Raw genomic sequence first — 9,210 nt, 5'->3', positions numbered from 1 at the left:
ATAGGGTTGTTTTTGGTCTCCCCGAAGGGAGTGGACCGATCCCAGAGGTACTGCAATACCGGGCCGATCCGCGGCAAAGGTGGAGCAAGCTCCTAGCACTTCGCCATGTTGCAAAAATCAGTTTAATATCGAGGATCCCACATGGGGATCGTATCAGATATTAAGCTGATAAGAACAGATACTACACTTTGATCTTAGCCAAAAGGCCGAGAAGCGATAGGATGCATGGTTGCTCTGCAACACCAGGCAACAATTGCGGCTAGAAACCACGTAGCGAGTTTCAATTGCAAAAGGGCATGTGATTATCGTTGAGTACTATTCGAATTCAAGCATACATATAAACGCCATGCAGTAAAGGCTTTAACCATTTCTTACCTGATCAATGAATTTATATATATATGCAAATTCATGATATTACATGGTTTCATTCATGAGTAGTGAATATGTAACTGGCGGCAAAGTGGTAAACAGACTCGCGTGGCGTTTCACGAATTCGCTCCTGGCCAGGGAGTATAGCGCTTAACTCTAATACATAAACCTCCATTTGTCATGTGTCTTAAGGTAGCTACAGCTTTTGAAAAGTACAATAACGAATTAAAAGTGCAAGGGGCCTGTTACGCCAACGCTCGTCAAAAAATATAAATAGGAGACGTTCTCTCTCTGATACCATAACAGAAAACGAACAGCACTATTACGCGCCAACTATTCCATTTTTGTATATATATCACGACTTTTTCACATCTAACACTTTGCTTGATACATCGTTTTCACAAACCGGAGACGAGGCGAAGCGAGGCAGGGCTGGGTGGCGAGAGGCTAGAGGCGAGAGAGAGAGAGGCGAGAGAGACGAGAGAGACGAGAGACGAGAGACGAGAGACGAGAGACGAGAGACGAGAGACGAGAGACGAGAGAGACGAGAGACGAGACGAGAGACGAGAGACGAGAGACGAGAGACGAGAGACGACGTGATGCCATGCCATGCCATGCCATGCCATTCAATGCCTTGTGATTCAATACCATGCAGTTCAATGCGATGCGATGCAATGACATGCGATTCGATGCCATGCGAGGCGAGGCGAGGCGATGCATCATCTAACATAACGGGATTCCCTGGAAAACGACTCTGTTGTTGAATGAACAACAAAGTTAAGATATAAGAAGATGTAAGTAATTCGAGAAGTCTGAGTACTGTAGGTACTATAGCAAATTCATTGCTTAATATATGTGAATGTGTAAGGAATCCATCCATCGCTTTTACCGAGTATACAAATACTCGGTCATTGTTGGTGTTTAGGGAGGTAAATGAAGTATTGCAAAGCTAATTACGAAACTAGCTTTCACAATGACATTTGGTGGTTGGTCGCTTTGCAAATTATAGTAGATTCTATATCAATTTTATTCGTTATTTTACGTGAATGAATGTGTGCCTGCATACATTGCCTAAATAAAGAATGTAAATATACGTCGGTGGTGTTTAGAGGGGTGAATGAAGCATTTGAAATCTAAATAGGAAACTAGCATTCAAATGGAGAGGGGTGAGAGTGCAGGTGCGCTTGAACTTGGGTGGGTTCTGGGTTTCATTGACGTATATATTACAGGTGAATGTGTGCATCGAATGCTCGATTGAAGTATATAAATACACATTGTTAGTGTGTATTGAGGTAAATGATGGATTGTAAAGCTAATCAAGACACTGGAATTCACTTTGAGGCTAGTGGCTGGCCGGCTGGCAGGCAAGCGTGGAAGTGGCAAACGATCGTTGAGTTGCCGTGTAAAACCACACCAAAGCAACACCTCCCTCCATCTCAAGTCGAATTTCGTCTTTATTACGCATTGGTACATTCCAGCAATGGTAAATTAAATAGATAAACGTCTAATCTTGATGTATGTATGAATATAATTTCGCCGTCAGAGCCGACTAAGGAATTCCGAGTGATATACACACACACTCCTCCCTCCCTCCCTCCCTCCCTCACAAGGGAGAGTGAGTAATTCTGTAAAAAAAAGAAGAGCATGCCAACAATGGGTAACTATTATAGTTAGGTTCTCGATCATAGTAAACCCGTTGATTTAGAGTTTATTTGCACAATGACTACGTCATATTAGATGCCATTTAAATACCAAATCCAGTTCTCCACTAAATGCAGACACAAGTCTAACACTATTCAACCCATCTCTACCAGCCTTTTCATAACAAACCACTAAGCTATCTAAACCAGTTTCCACACTTATATAAATAGAGAAAAACTTCACCCTATATAACCTATCTCAGAAAACAAACAAAATCAATTAATATTGCACTAACTGGCAACCCCCCCCCCATTCATAAAATCAACTTCTTTCCTTCCACACCAACCATCGTATTTCTTTGCTCGCACATAATCTTTAATCTAAAGTTATTAAATGATATTACTCACCTCACTCTCCTTCTTTCTCCTTCTTCTCCTTCCTTCCTTCCTTCCTTCCTTCCTTCCTTCCTTCCTTCCCTCTAACTCGTTGCAGTTGTTCAGCTTCGACCCATCAAACCCGGACTCGACTGACTCACTTCTGCTGCTCGTTCCAAGGCTTTTTCCTCATACGATGTTGGCTGGTGTGAAGTAATTACTGCAATTCAAATTAACACGATTCATTAATGTACATAACCAATTAACATAATCGTCTCCTACTTGATTTTGACTAGTTGATAGGGTTGTTTTTGGTCTCCCCGAAGGGAGTGGACCGATCCCAGAGGTACTGCAATACCGGGCCGATCCGCGGCAAAGGTGGAGCAAGCTCCTAGCACTTCGCCATGTTGCAAAAATCAGTTTAATATCGAGGATCCCACATGGGGATCGTATCAGATATTAAGCTGATAAGAACAGATACTACACTTTGATCTTAGCCAAAAGGCCGAGAAGCGATAGGATGCATGGTTGCTCTGCAACACCAGGCAACAATTGCGGCTAGAAACCACGTAGCGAGTTTCAATTGCAAAAGGGCATGTGATTATCGTTGAGTACTATTCGAATTCAAGCATACATATAAACGCCATGCAGTAAAGGCTTTAACCATTTCTTACCTGATCAATGAATTTATATATATATGCAAATTCATGATATTACATGGTTTCATTCATGAGTAGTGAATATGTAACTGGCGGCAAAGTGGTAAACAGACTCGCGTGGCGTTTCACGAATTCGCTCCTGGCCAGGGAGTATAGCGCTTAACTCTAATACATAAACCTCCATTTGTCATGTGTCTTAAGGTAGCTACAGCTTTTGAAAAGTACAATAACGAATTAAAAGTGCAAGGGGCCTGTTACGCCAACGCTCGTCAAAAAATATAAATAGGAGACGTTCTCTCTCTGATACCATAACAGAAAACGAACAGCACTATTACGCGCCAACTATTCCATTTTTGTATATATATCACGACTTTTTCACATCTAACACTTTGCTTGATACATCGTTTTCACAAACCGGAGACGAGGCGAAGCGAGGCAGGGCTGGGTGGCGAGAGGCTAGAGGCTAGAGGCGAGAGGCGAGAGGCGAGAGGCGAGAGGCGAGAGACGAGAGACGAGAGACGAGAGACGAGAGACGAGAGACGAGAGACGAGAGACGAGAGACGAGAGACGAGAGACGAGAGACGAGAGACGAGAGACGAGAGACGAGAGACTAGAGACTAGAGACTAGAGACGAGAGACGAGAGACGAGAGACGAGAGACGTGACGTGATGCCATGCCATGCCATGCCATGCCATGCCATTCAATGCCTTGTGATTCAATACCATGCAGTTCAATGCGATGCGATGCAATGACATGCGATTCGATGCCATGCGAGGCGAGGCGAGGCGATGCATCATCTAACATAACGGGATTCCCTGGAAAACGACTCTGTTGTTGAATGAACAACAAAGTTAAGATATAAGAAGATGTAAGTAATTCGAGAAGTCTGAGTACTGTAGGTACTATAGCAAATTCATTGCTTAATATATGTGAATGTGTAAGGAATCCATCCATCGCTTTTACCGAGTATACAAATACTCGTCATTGTTGGTGTTTAGGGAGGTAAATGAAGTATTGCAAAGCTAATTACGAAACTAGCTTTCACAATGACATTTGGTGGTTGGTCGCTTTGCAAATTATAGTAGATTCTATATCAATTTTATTCGTTATTTTACGTGAATGAATGTGTGCCTGCATACATTGCCTAAATAAAGAATGTAAATATACGTCGGTGGTGTTTAGAGGGGTGAATGAAGCATTTGAAATCTAAATAGGAAACTAGCATTCAAATGGAGAGGGGTGAGAGTGCAGGTGCGCTTGAACTTGGGTGGGTTCTGGGTTTCATTGACGTATATATTACAGGTGAATGTGTGCATCGAATGCTCGATTGAAGTATATAAATACACATTGTTAGTGTGTATTGAGGTAAATGATGGATTGTAAAGCTAATCAAGACACTGGAATTCACTTTGAGGCTAGTGGCTGGCCGGCTGGCAGGCAAGCGTGGAAGTGGCAAACGATCGTTGAGTTGCCGTGTAAAACCACACCAAAGCAACACCTCCCTCCATCTCAAGTCGAATTTCGTCTTTATTACGCATTGGTACATTCCAGCAATGGTAAATTAAATAGATAAACGTCTAATCTTGATGTATGTATGAATATAATTTCGCCGTCAGAGCCGACTAAGGAATTCCGAGTGATATACACACACACTCCTCCCTCCCTCCCTCCCTCCCTCACAAGGGAGAGTGAGTAATTCTGTAAAAAAAAGAAGAGCATGCCAACAATGGGTAACTATTATAGTTAGGTTCTCGATCATAGTAAACCCGTTGATTTAGAGTTTATTTGCACAATGACTACGTCATATTAGATGCCATTTAAATACCAAATCCAGTTCTCCACTAAATGCAGACACAAGTCTAACACTATTCAACCCATCTCTACCAGCCTTTTCATAACAAACCACTAAGCTATCTAAACCAGTTTCCACACTTATATAAATAGAGAAAAACTTCACCCTATATAACCTATCTCAGAAAACAAACAAAATCAATTAATATTGCACTAACTGGCAACCCCCCCCCCATTCATAAAATCAACTTCTTTCCTTCCACACCAACCATCGTATTTCTTTGCTCGCACATAATCTTTAATCTAAAGTTATTAAATGATATTACTCACCTCACTCTCCTTCTTTCTCCTTCTTTCTCCTTCCTTCCTTCCTTCCTTCCTTCCTTCCTTCCTTCCTTCCCTCTAACTCGTTGCAGTTGTTCAGCTTCGACCCATCAAACCCGGACTCGACTGACTCACTTCTGCTGCTCGTTCCAAGGCTTTTTCCTCATACGATGTTGGCTGGTGTGAAGTAATTACTGCAATTCAAATTAACACGATTCATTAATGTACATAACCAATTAACATAATCGTCTCCTACTTGATTTTGACTAGTTGATAGGGTTGTTTTTGGTCTCCCCGAAGGGAGTGGACCGATCCCAGAGGTACTGCAATACCGGGCCGATCCGCGGCAAAGGTGGAGCAAGCTCCTAGCACTTCGCCATGTTGCAAAAATCAGTTTAATATCGAGGATCCCACATGGGGATCGTATCAGATATTAAGCTGATAAGAACAGATACTACACTTTGATCTTAGCCAAAAGGCCGAGAAGCGATAGGATGCATGGTTGCTCTGCAACACCAGGCAACAATTGCGGCTAGAAACCACGTAGCGAGTTTCAATTGCAAAAGGGCATGTGATTATCGTTGAGTACTATTCGAATTCAAGCATACATATAAACGCCATGCAGTAAAGGCTTTAACCATTTCTTACCTGATCAATGAATTTATATATATATGCAAATTCATGATATTACATGGTTTCATTCATGAGTAGTGAATATGTAACTGGCGGCAAAGTGGTAAACAGACTCGCGTGGCGTTTCACGAATTCGCTCCTGGCCAGGGAGTATAGCGCTTAACTCTAATACATAAACCTCCATTTGTCATGTGTCTTAAGGTAGCTACAGCTTTTGAAAAGTACAATAACGAATTAAAAGTGCAAGGGGCCTGTTACGCCAACGCTCGTCAAAAAATATAAATAGGAGACGTTCTCTCTCTGATACCATAACAGAAAACGAACAGCACTATTACGCGCCAACTATTCCATTTTTGTATATATATCACGACTTTTTCACATCTAACACTTTGCTTGATACATCGTTTTCACAAACCGGAGACGAGGCGAAGCGAGGCAGGGCTGGGTGGCGAGAGGCTAGAGGCTAGAGGCGAGAGGCGAGAGGCGAGAGGCGAGAGGCGAGAGACGAGAGACGAGAGACGAGAGACGAGAGACGAGAGACGAGAGACGAGAGACGAGAGACGAGAGACGAGAGACGAGAGACGAGAGACGAGAGACGAGAGACGAGAGACTAGAGAGAGACTAGAGACTAGAGACGAGAGACGAGAGACGAGAGACGAGAGACGTGACGTGATGCCATGCCATGCCATGCCATGCCATGCCATTCAATGCCTTGTGATTCAATACCATGCAGTTCAATGCGATGCGATGCAATGACATGCGATTCGATGCCATGCGAGGCGAGGCGAGGCGATGCATCATCTAACATAACGGGATTCCCTGGAAAACGACTCTGTTGTTGAATGAACAACAAAGTTAAGATATAAGAAGATGTAAGTAATTCGAGAAGTCTGAGTACTGTAGGTACTATAGCAAATTCATTGCTTAATATATGTGAATGTGTAAGGAATCCATCCATCGCTTTTACCGAGTATACAAATACTCGGTCATTGTTGGTGTTTAGGGAGGTAAATGAAGTATTGCAAAGCTAATTACGAAACTAGCTTTCACAATGACATTTGGTGGTTGGTCGCTTTGCAAATTATAGTAGATTCTATATCAATTTTATTCGTTATTTTACGTGAATGAATGTGTGCCTGCATACATTGCCTAAATAAAGAATGTAAATATACGTCGGTGGTGTTTAGAGGGGTGAATGAAGCATTTGAAATCTAAATAGGAAACTAGCATTCAAATGGAGAGGGGTGAGAGTGCAGGTGCGCTTGAACTTGGGTGGGTTCTGGGTTTCATTGACGTATATATTACAGGTGAATGTGTGCATCGAATGCTCGATTGAAGTATATAAATACACATTGTTAGTGTGTATTGAGGTAAATGATGGATTGTAAAGCTAATCAAGACACTGGAATTCACTTTGAGGCTAGTGGCTGGCCGGCTGGCAGGCAAGCGTGGAAGTGGCAAACGATCGTTGAGTTGCCGTGTAAAACCACACCAAAGCAACACCTCCCTCCATCTCAAGTCGAATTTCGTCTTTATTACGCATTGGTACATTCCAGCAATGGTAAATTAAATAGATAAACGTCTAATCTTGATGTATGTATGAATATAATTTCGCCGTCAGAGCCGACTAAGGAATTCCGAGTGATATACACACACACTCCTCCCTCCCTCCCTCCCTCCCTCACAAGGGAGAGTGAGTAATTCTGTAAAAAAAAGAAGAGCATGCCAACAATGGGTAACTATTATAGTTAGGTTCTCGATCATAGTAAACCCGTTGATTTAGAGTTTATTTGCACAATGACTACGTCATATTAGATGCCATTTAAATACCAAATCCAGTTCTCCACTAAATGCAGACACAAGTCTAACACTATTCAACCCATCTCTACCAGCCTTTTCATAACAAACCACTAAGCTATCTAAACCAGTTTCCACACTTATATAAATAGAGAAAAACTTCACCCTATATAACCTATCTCAGAAAACAAACAAAATCAATTAATATTGCACTAACTGGCAACCCCCCCCCATTCATAAAATCAACTTCTTTCCTTCCCACCAACCATCGTATTTCTTTGCTCGCACATAATCTTTAATCTAAAGTTATTAAATGATATTACTCACCTCACTCTCCTTCTTTCTCCTTCTTTCTCCTTCCTTCCTTCCTTCCTTCCTTCCTTCCTTCCTTCCTTCCTTCCCTCTAACTCGTTGCAGTTGTTCAGCTTCGACCCATCAAACCCGGACTCGACTGACTCACTTCTGCTGCTCGTTCCAAGGCTTTTTCCTCATACGATGTTGGCTGGTGTGAAGTAATTACTGCAATTCAAATTAACACGATTCATTAATGTACATAACCAATTAACATAATCGTCTCCTACTTGATTTTGACTAGTTGATAGGGTTGTTTTTGGTCTCCCCGAAGGGAGTGGACCGATCCCAGAGGTACTGCAATACCGGGCCGATCCGCGGCAAAGGTGGAGCAAGCTCCTAGCACTTCGCCATGTTGCAAAAATCAGTTTAATATCGAGGATCCCACATGGGGATCGTATCAGATATTAAGCTGATAAGAACAGATACTACACTTTGATCTTAGCCAAAAGGCCGAGAAGCGATAGGATGCATGGTTGCTCTGCAACACCAGGCAACAATTGCGGCTAGAAACCACGTAGCGAGTTTCAATTGCAAAAGGGCATGTGATTATCGTTGAGTACTATTCGAATTCAAGCATACATATAAACGCCATGCAGTAAAGGCTTTAACCATTTCTTACCTGATCAATGAATTTATATATATATGCAAATTCATGATATTACATGGTTTCATTCATGAGTAGTGAATATGTAACTGGCGGCAAAGTGGTAAACAGACTCGCGTGGCGTTTCACGAATTCGCTCCTGGCCAGGGAGTATAGCGCTTAACTCTAATACATAAACCTCCATTTGTCATGTGTCTTAAGGTAGCTACAGCTTTTGAAAAGTACAATAACGAATTAAAAGTGCAAGGGGCCTGTTACGCCAACGCTCGTCAAAAAATATAAATAGGAGACGTTCTCTCTCTGATACCATAACAGAAAACGAACAGCACTATTACGCGCCAACTATTCCATTTTTGTATATATATCACGACTTTTTCACATCTAACACTTTGCTTGATACATCGTTTTCACAAACCGGAGACGAGGCGAAGCGAGGCAGGGCTGGGTGGCGAGAGGCTAGAGGCTAGAGGCGAGAGGCGAGAGGCGAGAGGCGAGAGGCGAGAGACGAGAGACGAGAGACGAGAGAGAGAGAGACGAGAGACGAGAGACGAGAGACGAGAGACGAGAGACGAGAGACGAGAGACGAGAGACGAGAGACGAGAGACGAGAGACTAGAGACTAGAGACTAGAGACGAGAGACGAGAGACGAGAGACGAGAGACGTG

At 42.6% G+C, this 9,210-nt stretch overlaps 4 non-coding genes across 4 annotated transcripts; all 4 read right to left on the bottom strand.

The window, feature by feature from the left end:
* Positions 1–25: 25 nt before the first annotated feature.
* LOC138362332 (U2 spliceosomal RNA) lies at positions 26–218 on the bottom strand. The gene has a single exon (XR_011227581.1). It is a non-coding gene; the product is annotated as a U2 spliceosomal RNA (small nuclear RNA).
* A 2,490-nt stretch (positions 219–2,708) lies between these two features.
* Positions 2,709–2,901, bottom strand: LOC138362331 (U2 spliceosomal RNA). The gene has a single exon (XR_011227580.1). It is a non-coding gene; the product is annotated as a U2 spliceosomal RNA (small nuclear RNA).
* A 2,555-nt stretch (positions 2,902–5,456) lies between these two features.
* Positions 5,457–5,649, bottom strand: LOC138362330 (U2 spliceosomal RNA). The gene has a single exon (XR_011227578.1). It is a non-coding gene; the product is annotated as a U2 spliceosomal RNA (small nuclear RNA).
* Positions 5,650–8,211: 2,562 nt separating this feature from the next.
* On the bottom strand, positions 8,212–8,404 carry LOC138362322 (U2 spliceosomal RNA). The gene has a single exon (XR_011227571.1). It is a non-coding gene; the product is annotated as a U2 spliceosomal RNA (small nuclear RNA).
* Between the last annotated feature and the right edge of the window lie 806 nt (positions 8,405–9,210).

Source organism: Procambarus clarkii, unplaced genomic scaffold (assembly GCF_040958095.1).
Source record: "Procambarus clarkii isolate CNS0578487 unplaced genomic scaffold, FALCON_Pclarkii_2.0 HiC_scaffold_1631, whole genome shotgun sequence".
In the NCBI taxonomy this organism is placed as follows: Eukaryota; Metazoa; Arthropoda; class Malacostraca; order Decapoda; family Cambaridae; genus Procambarus; species Procambarus clarkii.
Note: the sequence above shows the minus strand (reverse complement) of the source record. Positions and strands in the feature narration are given on the sequence as shown.